Here is a 14,016-nt window from a genome sequence, read left to right on the forward strand (position 1 = left end):
GATGAGTAAATCCATAAAACCTTTCGATAATTCTGAATCGTTCGTCAATGTAGCGATAGACTAGCACAGACTGAGCATTAGTGGAAACAACGGTTTGTAACATCTGCCTGAATAGCCACATCATTGTGTTTTAACTGCTCTACAATGATCTCTCTTGTGACTGTGAGCATGCACTCCAGCAGCTCATTATGAATTGTTTTTGAAGTGCCCTTGAATACCGTTGCATTGTTTAAATGCAGTTTCATTGCACTGTCTATGCTGGATAAAAAATCCACTAGACCTCTAAATACACCAGCATTCAAAGAATGTTCAGTTTCATCATGGCAATGTAAAGCCAATTCAAATTCACTGCAAAAACACCCACAGTCGAACTTTGAGAAGCTATATCGGGTTTTATCCACATCCTCATCATGCTTCATCACGCTCCGGCGATAGGCATCGTCCAACTGTGTTGCAATGTTTATATTACAGCTGCGCAGGCTCGGAAGTGTAATCTCAATATGAGATTTGCACAATTCATGTCTCTTGATTTTTTCTGACAAATGCTTTAAGTCAGTGACTCCTGTTTTCGTCCAGGTCGTTTCACCTCCAAACAGCAGGCAGGGGAAGCAGAACAAAGAACTCTTAGCAATGCTACAAGAGAGCCAGGTCTTCTTTTCATACCAAACCATGGAAAATGTGTGTGTGTAGGCCTTTCCCATATCTTTTGCTGATTGTTCAATTTTTTTATCTGGCCCATTCATTTTCAGCAAGAGTGACATTTGTTAATAGGCAAAATTATTATGTAAATATGTATATGGGATCATGTTGTCACGATCCTACTCGCCTGCCACCCAGCACCGCTACATGCATATCTGCCTTTATTTCCTTGTTTTACCGCTGCAGTTTTGGACTAATCTAATTGCATGTTCCATTCCGGCTTTTGGGTTAAACCAGCAGATGCATTCTGGGACATGTATGCTGTCCAAAAGGCAGAGGGCTGGAGGAGGCATACTGTTCCAAGCTACTGCAGGCTAGACTGCAGAGAGCTGGAGAGCACTTGATTAGAAACCACTGCTGCTACTGCTGTAGACTACTGAGGCCGGGGCTGGGCTTAATTGAACACATCTGCCAGAGTCTGCAATCGGCTCCACCCTGCTGGCCTGCTGGCTGGGAGGGCCTTTATAAACTCACTTTGAAAAGAAGCAGTTGTCAGTCAACTGCTCCACTGGGAGTTCGTGCTGGTGCTCCCGTTACCAGTTTTTGACCTTTCCTGGAAATCCTCTTTTGGCCTTTGATTCCTGTTGCTGTTGATGCTTGCAGCTCCCTCTCCAGTCTGCTGCAGCCTTCTGCTCTGCTCCTCTGGGCTCCCACCTGGCGGCTCTGCCACACTCTGCTGCCTTCCGCCCTCCTCCTCTGGGCTTCCACCTGACGGCTCTGCTGCACTCCTCTGCTTTCTGCCCTGTTCCTCTGGACTCCTTGCCTTGCTTCCTGCCTGTTCCAACTTCTGATATCCTATCCTGTCCTGTACCTGGTTATTTCTTTCAACACTGCTTTCTATTTGTATACATCTTGGTCCACTGTGGTGTCTCCACTTGAATCCGTTTTACAGTGCGACCCTAGGTTGGTCTCCATTCAGATCAGATAAGGGAAGACTTCTGTTGCCTTCACCTAGTCCGTTGAAGTCGTACCTGCCTCAGTATATGGTCTTTCAGTTTTACCCTTGCACTGAGTACAACAGTTTCCTCGGCACGCCTAAATCATGACGCTGCTGTATGACTGTTGTTAAAAATAATCTGCTGGTACCTATCCCAAGGGCTCTACTTAATCCCTGGAGACCCCTTATAGTCCAGTACACCCTTATTTCTGATCAATCCAAGTTGCCCAGCGTACTTGCTTGTCTTTGCCTTTTCTCTGTCTCTTTGTTTACAGCCTGCTCCTGCAGTTCCTGTGAATACCTGTTTCAACTAACAGCTTGGTATGTACCTTTAATCTGTTATATTCTAGCATTGTCTCTGAAATCTCCCTTAATCTACTTGCATACAGTGAGAGATAGCCTCTGCCCTGTACCCTCTGCCTAGACGTGTGACACATGTTGTAATTGTTGAAAGGTATGCTCTTTAATAACACAGAAGTATAATCTGTCGGTATTAGGCACAGATAACATCTGCAATTATACCCAACTCAGCTGTACTTGTCATTGACCAGTACAGTTGAGTTGGGTATAATTGCTGATCTATGCATGAGTTAACATAGATGCACCCATTAGAAACCGTGACATCAGCCACACAGTACGTATTGCAGCTTGTTTGGCAAATGAGTACTTATGGAAGAAATGAAGAAAGTTTGTTGTATTAATACTGTTCTAAAAAAATATTGTTTACAATGTGGGGAGAAATGCACTTTGATTTTTCGGACTGTATCACAACCCCTACCCCTCCCAAGCACTGTGAGAGCAATGGTAAAGAAAAAAGGCATTCTGATGTTTCAAAGGTCGTGGGATTTTTCAGCTGTAAAACTGAAATCACTGTATACCATTCAACGGGCCGGTACCAGGACACCATGAGGTAAGTGGGAACCACCACTCAATCCTATCCTTTCTAAATAGACAATAGGTTTGCTTCAGTTGACCCATAAGCAGGCTTTTTAGTATTATATGTCTTATGACTTTCCATTTTCACATGCCACCCTCTCAGCTAGCCATAGATACCATTCTTTAGTCTGTACTGTCCATCTGATTTTCCCCACCTCTGTGATCCCCACAGACATGGGCTTCTTTTCTAATTTGTTTAAGCAAGATAGCTGTGCCTTCTTTACTAAAGAACCCAAACATAGTTCGAGTGCCCTGAGCACCCAACTCTACAAAAGACTCACCTGCCTTTTCGTTCTGGAGAATGGTCACTGCAATGAACTTCTTCTCAGGCTATGGGAAAACCAAATCCCTGATGGTGCACTATGGAGGTTTGAGTCTGATGTTTTTACTTTCACAATTACCCTGGACAGGTTGGATATGTTCATGCAAGGTGTTTTCGATGGTCTGTAAAGAGAAAGCGAGAGACTGATCTGACAAAGGGCTGCACCAGAATAGTCTCATTAAAATGTGTACACAAGTTAGATGCCCCCACACAAGTGAGTTTGCCCTTTCCCCAAAGTCTCTAAAGTTACCCTCCCTACATTTGAAGGGTTAGTCCCTCCACCCCACCAAAATGTGTTGCCTTATTTTAAAAAACATAACTTAAACGTTATGGTTATTTACCCACCCATTGACTACCCATGGCCAAGCTAATCCCCATGGCGATTCCCACCCACTTCTTACCATTCCCCGTGCAAAACACAACCTCCTAGGATCTCTTTGAGCTAGCTTTATCAAGCATAAACAACAAACTTAAATTAGCTTCCAGGCTGCAAGTTAAGTTTCGTAACTGAACTAAATAATCTACTTCATCAACTGTAGCACAGTGAGTGACAGACTGCATCTCATTCGAAGCAGTAGAGCCAGACAGGCCATACCGCCAAAGACTCCAAGTGACCTCAACGTGTGCCCCTCGACCACCCTACAGATTGTTTCCAAAGGGTGACTGATTATATATATTGCTAACAAAAACAGTGTTAAAGGGACGTTATGCTTAAGTTGCGCTACTAAAAACCTATGCAATTCAATGGTCAAACATTCCTTTATCATAGTTTCTTCAGTAAAGGAGATCGGGTTGTAGTAGCGCAAGTGAACTATAACGTCCCGTTTTTTTCACTGGTTTTCATAGGTTTCTAAGAGGATAGTCTTATTTTGTATAGATATACTGTACAGCACACTAAAGCCGGTTCCTCCATACTAATAGCCACAGTGGTTCCGAACAGTACGTCTGTTCATGGACATCGAGTGGCGTCCAACCTGCTGATAAAGGGAGGGGTGGTCGTACAAAGTGATACCATGCAGCAAAGACAAGAAACATATACAAACAGCAGCAAGTGTGGGAATGGTAAGGGAAAATGCAGTAGGTGCACAAAGTCAGTACTTTCGAAACAAACAGTGCAAAGGCATAGGATATGTAGCGTAATGGAATGAACCAAGAAGAGAACTAACATCTGCCTTCAACAATCTTACCACACACCTGCTTCATATTCCAACAAAGCACGAAGAGGCAGAGTTAGGGATGCCAACTACGGAGAGCAGAACGTAAGTGCAACATACTAAGTACACTAAAGTTTATGTTATAAGTGCACAGGTCCTGTAGTGTACAATAGTAGGAAAGCATATATATATATTTTTTTTAGCGCAGCAATGGCAACCACCCCAGAATGTGTGGAAGAGAATTTTCCGCATGAAAAAATGAATGAGGACGATAACCCCATTGGTAGGCACCACAGTGTCAAAAGGGAAAGAATACTGCAAGTGCAAGCACGCTAGAATGGCTGGAGGAGATTTTCCCGCATGATGAAATGAGTGGCCATACTAACCCCATAGGTAGAGCACGCAGTGTAAAAAGTAACACAATTACAATATATTGCTTCATGTATACTAAAACATTTGTTTCTTTAAAAGAACATACAGGAGTAGACCAAAAGCGGCACCTCTTCCACAGCAACATACACCCACATAAACCGTATCCGTTTCTGGTCTCCCTTCCATTTTCGAATAGTGGCTATGAATGTGTGCAAGTAAAGGGTAATATGTAAAGTGTTACAGAATTTATATGCCCCTTTTCCTTTGTTGTAAGAAGCCCATTAAAACTCTGAAAGGCACAGCACTACATGATTTGCCAAGATTACCACCAAATAAATTGAAATGAGCTCATACTACAGCAACTACCAAAAGCACAGACAAAAGGAGTGAAGAAGACAAGACATACCCATCTGCGCACACACAAAAAGGAACAAGTTACTTACCTGTAACTGCTGTTCTCCAGCATGGGTCTGGCATGGATTCACATGCTCATGAATATTCCCTGTCATCAGGCTGGGAATCCTCGGTAAAGAAAAAAATCAGTTTGAGTTTCGTTTCTGAACTTACTTTCTTAGTAGTAAACAATCACTGGTCTCTGGGTCATACTGCCCCCAGCCAATGACTGCCCTCTCCCTAAGCCCCTCCCCTGGCAGCCATCCTCAGATTTGGTAGCACATAAAGTGGCAGTAGGACCAAGTGAAGAGCCGCAGAGGGGTAGGAGGGAGGGTTCGCATGTGAATCCATGCCAGACCCATGCTGGAGAACAACAGTTACAGGTAAGTAACTTTTTCCTTCTCCAGCATGGGGTCTGGCATGGATTCACATGCTCATGAATACAAGAATACATAGCAGTACACACATGCACAACCACGGGAGGTGGCAAGGCTCAACATTAAGCATCTCTTATCTCCTCACCAGGCCCACCTTCAGGCGAACAGGTTGCGCAGCACTGCCTGGCCAACCCTGGACTCCTCCCTGGAATCCCGGTCGACGCAGTAGAATTTAGTGAAGGTGTGCGTCGACCTCCACGTAGCAGTCCTGCCGATGTCGAGCAGGGGAACACCAGATAGGAACTCCGTGGTAGCAGCAACTGCTCTGGTCAAATGGGCTCTCGGACGGCCGGGCAACGGTCGGTTTGCCAACCGGTGACAGTGCATGATGCAGTCGGAGAACCATCTGGAAATGGAAGCCTTTGAGAGGGCCTTCCCTTGGTTCACAGGTCCAAAGTTCAGAAACAGCTGTGATTTCTTCCGAAATCTCTTTGTCCGGTTCACGTAGAACTTCAGCGCTCTAGCTACATCTAGCGAGTGCAAAGTCCTCTCGGCCGGCGACGGGAAGAAAATAGGTAACACCAAGGGCTCGTTGAGATGGAAGTCCGACGGCACCTTGGGCATGAAGGAGGGGTGCATCCTCAGCACCACCCTCGTCTCATGGAAAGTCAGGCACGGAGGCTTGCAGGAGAGGGCCTGGATCTCTCCCACTCATCGTACGGAGGTGGTGGCCACAGGAAACGCGGTTTTCCACGACAGGAACTTCAACAGTGCCGAATGCAGAGGCTCGAATGACGTTGCGCTCCCACGCCGGTGCCGGAGCCTTCACCGGCGGGAACGATCAGAACAGTACCTTTATGAACTCCTTTACCATGCGATGGGACCACAGCGATGAGCGCCCCGGAGTTCAGGTGTAGCGGGAGATAGCCGCCAGATGGAAGATAGCCGCCAGATGGATCTTAATGGAGGCGTGGGCCAGCCCCACCTTGGCCAGTGATAGCAAGTACAGCAGCACTTGAGGGGCCGTAATCCACAGAGGTTTAATCTTCTGTGCCCGGCACCAGACAGAAAACCTCTTCCATTTGTGTCCATAGCACTTGAGAGTTGAGGATGCCCTGGCCTTTGCAAGCACCTCCTTGCAGTCCACCGGGATATCATACTCTCCAAACTCTAGTGCTGCAGGAGCCAGGCCTGCAAGTTCAGCGACCCTGGGTCATGGTGGAGGATGGTGCCTCCTTCTCTGGCGAGGAGGTCTGCGTCTGTCGGCAACTTGACTGGGGGGACGCTGACATGTCCAGAAGGTCTGGGTGCCAGATCTGTCTCGGCAACGCCGGTGCGACGAGGATCGTCCTGCACCGGGACCATCTGAGTTGGTTGATGAGTCGCAGCAGCAATGGCAACGGCGGGAACGCATGCAGGAACAGGCCGTCCCAGGGGAATGAGAAGGCATCGCCCATGCTCCCCGGCTGGGGAAACCTGCTGGCGAACCTCCGAAACTTGGCGTTCGCCGCTGTCGCGTATAGGTCGATCTAGGGATTGCCCCATCGTTGGAAAAGTAGATCCACTTGATCCTGACGCAGTTCCCACTCATGGCACGAGCACAGCTCCCTGCTGAGTGAGTCGGCGATGGTGTTCTTTATTCCTGCCAGATGGAAGGGTACCAGAAACCTCCCTTGGGCGACGGCCCAGTGCCACAGAACCTGGGCTTCCTTGGATAGGGCTGGGGATCTGGTGCCACCCTGCTTCCGGATGTAGAACATCATGGTGGTGTTGTCGGTGAAAATCCTCACCACCTTGCCCTGGAGGGACGGGAGGAACGGCCTGAGGGCCCAGACCATGGCTCGGAGCTCCAGGACATTGATGTGTAGTGACCTCTCCTCCGGGATCCAAAAGCCTCTTGCGTGGAGATCTCCAGTGTGCACTCACCACCCCTCCAGGGAGGCATCTGTCGTCACCGTCTCCTGAGGCACCGGGGACTCGAAGTCCATACCCGCCGTCAGATGCGCGCGGTTGCCCCACCACCGGATCGCTTGGTGGAAGGTCTCGTTGAACGGGATCTTGCCTTCGAAGTTGCCCTCTGCCTGCATTCAGCGTGCGTCGAGGAATTCTTGCAGTGGACGCATCCGCAGCCTGCACAGGCGCACGAGGTAGATGCACGGGGACATCATGACAAGCAGGGACTTGATGGACCTCAGCCTGGCTACCTCCATGGCCGACAGCAGTTGCACCTTGCCCAGGATGGTCTTCGTCCTTTCCTCCGACAGAGAGGCCAATCGCGCCACTGTGTCGAGGCTGGCTCCCAGGAACAGGGCGACTTGCAACGGCACCAAGTGGGATTTTGCAAAGCTGAGCGAGAATCCCAGCTCCGTAAGTAGTTGGACTGTCTTTGCTGTTTGCACGACGGCGAGTTCTCTTGTCCTTGCTCGGATGAGCCAGTTGTCCAGGTAGGGGTAGACGTGGATCCCCTGCAGGCGCAGCCGCACCGCCATTGGTGCTAGGCACTTGGTGAACACCCTGGGCGCTGACTTCAATCCGAAGGGAAGGGCCTTGAACTGATAGTGCCGCCCATGGACTACGAATCTCAGGAACTTTCAATGTCCTTTTAGAATGGGGATGTTTCTTACGAGGAAGTATCGGGAGTATACTCCGGAGTCCTGGAGCCTCTTTGGGACGAGCTAGATGGCTCCTTTCTTCAGCATCGCCCTTACTTCGTGCAGCAGTTGAGGGACGCGTTTTTCCTTCCTGGCCACGGGAGGAATGCAGGGGCACTTCTTTAAAAACTCGAGAGTGTGCCCGCGGGCCAGGGCATCCAGCACCCAATGGTCGTTGGAGATGGACTCCCATATGCTAACGAACTTCGCCAGCCGGCCTCCAACCGAGGTGCTCAGGTGGGGGCCCGATGCTACGGCCGGTGCAGTCCTGCTTGGCGGCGGCCTTGCCGCCTTGGCGACGACGACGAGATCCTCCTGACTTGCTGCGTCCTCTGTAGGCCTCCTGCGACGAGGAGCGGGCCGCCTGGCGGTACGTCGAGGAACTGCCGGCGAATCCTTTCGAGGCACCTTCCTTGCCTCCGGAATTCCGAAAGGGCGGGCGTCGTTGCTGTAGAACTCACAAGGCCCGAGCAGTCTCCGTGTCGGCCTTGATGGCCTGCAGTGACTCATCCACTGTCTTGCCAAAGAGGTTGGTCCCGTCGAAGGGCATGTCCAAAACTCTGGTTCGTACGTTCTGGCGGAAATCGGTCGCCCTGAGCCACCCCCGCCATCGAAGACAAACGCTGTTGCCCAACTGGCAGAAACCGGTGTCAGCAATGTCCGTGGCCACCGTTAATGCGTGGTCCGATGCCACCTCACCTTCCTGCAGGATCTCCAGGGCCTCCGCCCTCTTGTCGTCCCGGAAGGAAGTCCAGCAGAGGAGCGATCTTAAACCAAAGCTCCCTGTCGTATCGGGCCACAATCGCTAAGGCGTTGGCTGTTTAATTGTCGTCATCCCATGGCATCCAGTTTCTTCCCCTCGCCGTCCGGCGGGGAGGTTGAAGTTGAAGCCGTCGCACCGGCCGCTTTCTTCTTGGCCGCCGCTGATACGACCAAATCCGGGGTCGGCTGTGCCCTAAGGCACAAAGGGGCGGAATCTGGGACCCTCGTACCAGTCTCTCTTGGCGGGAGTCGTGGACGGGTTCTTCAGGAGTGACAGTCCCTCATCCCAGATGTCGTCAAGTAACGGGACCGAAAGGACCGTCTTCCGCTTGGCCTCACACCGTTGATAGAGGAAGCCTTCCTTCTTCTGTTCTTCGGGGCAAAGCTGGAAGAGCTTGGATGCCCTGGTGATCATGGCATGGAAGGAGCAAATTTCGTTTGGCGGGGAGGCCCATGGAGGTGGTGATGGAAGGCCCATCCCGTCGTCACCACCTTCGTTTTCCATCCCCGTCATGGCCGTCTCTGTTCCCATGTCAACCCTCGGTTCAGGGGATGGGGATGAAGGCTGCGAAGGCAGTGAAGGCTGGAAAGGCGGGGGGGGGGGGACGAGTTCTCCTCTGCTTGTTTGGAGGCCTTCTCGATGGTCCAGGCTCTGCTGGATCCGTTAGAGGTAAGGGCAACCTCGTCCTTATCTCCATGCACAAAGCCTGGATCGCCATCAAGATTGCTCCCGAGTTGTCCTGTGGCCCAGGTGTCGACTGCGACGGGCAGGTCGGCTGGGGAGTGGAGTCCTCCGCCTCCACTAGTCCCTCGTCAGCGCCACCGTCGCTTTCTTCGTCCGCCTCGTCGGGATCCCTCCCGGGATCGGACCTCCTCGAACTTTCTGTCCAGGATCTTAGCGACTCCAGCCAGCTCCTCTTCAGAGGCTGTATCAGTGTCTGTGATGGCTACCGCCCCCCTCTTTTTCCACTGGGGTTTTACGGGGGTCTTATTGATGGGCTGAAAAGAGGATTCCCTCTGCAGTGGCAGGGAAAACTCTAGGCCCTAAGGTTGCCTCCACTGGGGTAGCCTCCACAGGCTTCGGCAGGGCCGCCACAACTCCCTCAATAGAGGCCTTAGCCGGGTGAATCAGGGCCTTTGCGACTTTAGGCGCGCATGAGTCTTTCGCCTTGGGGGGAGGGCCACCGCCTTGCTCCCTGTTAGGCAGAATCCTATGCAGTTCCCTTTGGGACCACTGCAAGAAGATTAAGACTACAGGAGTAAGCAGTAAACCCAATTAGTAGCAGTCTGTACCATCCAGATTTACCACACACTTAAGGAAATACACTAGCAATATAAATCAAAGCAAGTTCAAACACAATAAGAAAAGTATACACACCTCCCTTAAGAATTATTAGACAAGTCTAAGTCAAAACAGCACTATTTGTAAAAACTGATGCAAGCGCGTAACTTAGATGTCACTCCAATAATTAAGTTAAAGGGAGAGAAAAAGGCAGATCATGAAAATGAAACAGTTCCCAACACTTTTCCAAGACCAAAACAAGTTAGTGAAGGCAGAGTCTACTGTACAGCTAAAATTCATAGGCCAGGCCCACTTTAAATGGAGCAAGGTGAAATGTGCCCAAGATCACACAGTTTAGAAATACATTCAAGTCTTTGTAAAAATGTTCAAAAGAGGTTGGGTTGATTCAGAAGGTAAAGTTAGAAGGTCTGGGTCCAACCCAGTTGGAAAGCAAAGGATTTAAGGGTCACCTTTAGCAAACTGTAGAAAAGGAGGCCAGGTGGAACACAGTACCTTTAAAGTTGAGGAAGCTCCAGCAGTGGCAGTTTTTCCTGGCATCGGGTGCAGTTCGAGGTTTCGACCAGGGGAAGAGAAGATCTCGTCGAGGAGGAAATTTGGAGTCGCACTGCCCAGGGAAGAGACCAGCCGCGGAGTTCATCGGTTAAAAGGTGCGTTCCTTTTATTCGCGGTCACAGTGGTGAAGCTTGGCTATCCAGATGCCGGGGTGCTTGGTACGGGCGATTCGACCAAGAGACGTCCTGGAAGGAGAAATGGCGAACTGGTTGACCCCACCAGCCGAAGATGATCTCTTGTCGTCGGGAAAGTGGTGAGGTCGTTGCAGCAGGGCTCCACCGGTGGTGGTGTCATTGCAGATGGCTCAGCTTCTCCCCTCTTTGGATTTCTTAGGTCCTGTGGCGACTTCTGGAGTTCCAGTCCAAAAAGCCCTGCTTTTATACAGAAAAACCCCCATTCAACAGCCTAGCTGTCACTCATACATGCTAAGTGGTGAGCCGGGCGGCTCACCACTGGGCCAATCAGAACACAGTGCGACTTGAGTTGCTAAGGCAACGCAGTCCAGGGTGCCAATTCCCCCACCCACACATCCTGTGGAACCCAGACAGAGTGCCACCAGTTGGAGGGCTTCTGTGGAGAAGCCCGCCAAAAAGTGGAACAAAGGGCCGACCTTGGTTGGAGTTACAGAGACGGACACAAACGCCATTTTAGAAAAGAGTTATGGCGAAAAGACCCAACCGGTGATTTTATATTAATTAAATAAACCGGCAGTATCTTTAACATTGCACCAAAAAGTGGTGCATTTAAAATCAATGGGAAAATCCCATAGGAAATATTCTGGTGGAATATTTTGCGTGGTAACCACTACCACCAGCTAGAAACTCGACAAGGGGGACTGGACAGTGGCCCCTTGGAAACAGACCCAGGGGCAATCGAATTAACTCCTTCCAGTACTTCCACAATATGATGGTTTGTACTGGTTCTGTTCACAATTTTGGACTAATAAAGTCAATGGTGACTTTACATGCCCTGGGAGACAGTAGTCAGCCCCAGGGTATGGAGTCTATGTTTGGGGGTCACTATGACACTCCTGTGTTACTGCACTGAAGGTGCTGTGTGACACATACACTAAAACAGATGATACCCTATGGAGTAAAAGACCCCATAGCCCATAAGCACACCATAAATCAAAGACATACCTCAAATCATGCCTAAGAGTGGGAGAAAGAGTCTCACTCTTAGCAGGAGAAAAAAACAAACCCCAAAAATCCAGCAAAGCTGCTGGGGGACTCACTAGGTTTGGGAAATTAGCCTTATAAGAGAATTCTCCCTAACACTCCCTCTCGGCTGTCTCCGTCGGGATCGACCTGGACTTCTCCAGAAGCTTACCCAGGGTCTCTGATTTTTTCTTCCCCGAGCCAGAGCGTTGGCTCGTGGTTGATGGCGTTGGTGAAAGTGCGCCCTGCCGGGCAGCCGAGGAGCCCGACCGATCGGCGTTCCCGGTGCCTGCGGACTCGCAGTGCTTTTCCTTTTGTTGGGCCCCCGTCGCCGGAGCGCCCTCAAAGGACTTAGAAGACTGCTCGGACTTCTTCTTCTCACCGGCTGAGCTCTTTCCTTCCAGCCAGTTGGTGAGGCGGATACACCAATCCTTCATAGTCCGTTCCGACATGTTCTTGCAAAATGCATAGTCCTTCTCCACGTGCGTTTTGTCTTCGTGAAGGCAGTAGAGGCATCGGGAATGCTCGTCCTCCTTGAAGACATTCTGTAGTCAGCATCCAGGTAAGTTCATGAACAGCTTGGATCCGGGTGTCGTGTTTCCTTTGTCCTGGGCCATGTCCACACGGGGTAGGCCTCAAAGATCTTCTGGAATCCTCCAAGAAGTGAAAACTCAATGATAATTCCACCCTTGAGGGGCGTAGAAAATTCTGAAACAGGTCCCCGTTGATCGGAAGTAGAAACGGTGGAGCTTGAGGCTCGATTGACCTAAAAAATTAGATTAAACTCTTTGATAAATCGCAAAACGCAGTAAAGCTCGAGAGCTATAGCACAAGGACTCCCAACACTTGAACGTGCGGTAAAAATCTGAGGATGGCTACCAGGGGAGGGGCTTGGGGAGAGGGCAGTCATTGGCTGGGGGCAGTATGACCCAGAGACCAGTGACTGGTTACTACTAAGAAAGACAGTTCAGAAACAAAACTGTAACTGAACAGATTTTTTCTTTACCGAGGATTCCCAGCCTGAAGACGGGGAATATTCATGAGCATGTGAATCCATGCCAGACCCCATGCTGGAGAAGTGTCTCTTCAAACACACCATGTACCCTTCCATCAAAGTACTCGGACACAGAAGGAACTGGTCCAATCAAATTGTCCAATACAACAGGTGTTAATTGCTATGCAAATGTCACAATAAATGTTGTAATCCAAATGCCAGCAATTGCGCAAAGCATTTATTTAAATGGTGCAGACCAGTTGTGTTTACAAATGCTCGTCCTACACAGAAATGCAGTAAGTAATCCTGGCAACAATACAGTGTCTCAGGAGTAAAGCAAGAATTGGACTGCTGTGCTGGAATGGTGAAATGCACGTTAAACTGACAAGAAGATACAAAGGAATTTGTAATGTACTTACCACAAATACTGGCAAGCAAAAACATACTCATAAATGAAGTCTTTCACATTTCCTACATGTGGAAACATACATGCAGTCTCTGCAACCATCTCATTCAGGAGCTAGTCCCCAACAAATGCTTTGTGTATGTACCAAAACCTGACTCCATTTCAGAAACTAGTGCACAATGCAAACTATAGCATATTGTGTACATTGTGCAACACTGATAATCGGTCTACGGTACATATACTCTCCATGCACTTGTGCGATCTGAATGACACCTGGCCTAATAGGACCACTGTCTGTCTTCCCTCTGTTTCCCCTCCCTTGCCTCGTCTCGCCTTGAAACACTTTTGTATAGGTGCGTTATAAATGCCATATCATATCACATAGTCAATATGTAATTGTAATGCTCTTATGATACAATGGCGATGGAGCCAAAAACAACAGCTAACGTACAGCCGTCACACATGGTCAGGTATCACTTGTCAAGAAAACCTTCACAACAGTAGCCATAATCTACCACACAGGAGACCAGTGGAGGGCACTGTACCGCATACATTACAAAGCAATGGTCATGCAATGATACTTCCATCATTCCAAAATCAGAGAGGACCTGGAAATCTTGCAAATGCCTACTTAATATTCTTGAAGGCAAAATGTCGTCATTCAATGACAAGTGTGACTTTTTTTTCTTCTTTGAACTACAACTCCCATAGTCTCTGTAGTCCATCTCCACACATGCTCAGCTATGACCACTTCCTGTGACTGAGCTCCTGCCCTTCAAGCAGATAAGTACTATTCTATCACCTCTTCATAATACGATGTCAAGTGTAATTTTACAAGGGTATTTAGAAAAGAAATGTTATGCAGGGTCATAAGCCAGTATTCCTAGCGTTTTAGCACAGTTCGGACAGTGAAGAGTATATATATTTTATGCATATTGTCATAGGGAGGTCGGCACGCCGGCGGCAACATTGGGGGAAGCGACCGCGGCCGGCGAGTTCCG

The 14,016-nt window shown here is 49.2% G+C and overlaps 1 protein-coding gene across 1 annotated transcript in view; it reads right to left on the bottom strand.

Moving 5' to 3' along the window:
* Positions 1 to 14,016, bottom strand: part of LOC138449261 (zinc finger protein 684-like) — a 697,253-nt gene that overhangs the window by 265,605 nt on the left and 417,632 nt on the right. The window contains exon 2 of the mRNA XM_069604757.1: positions 2,854 to 3,016. The gene's annotated coding sequence lies outside the window, so the exon portion shown is untranslated. The remainder of the gene's footprint in view (positions 1 to 2,853; positions 3,017 to 14,016) is intronic.

Source organism: Ambystoma mexicanum, chromosome 1p, assembly GCF_040938575.1.
Source record: "Ambystoma mexicanum isolate Mex_15411 chromosome 1p, UKY_AmexF1_1, whole genome shotgun sequence".
Lineage (NCBI taxonomy): Eukaryota > Metazoa > Chordata > Amphibia > Caudata > Ambystomatidae > Ambystoma > Ambystoma mexicanum.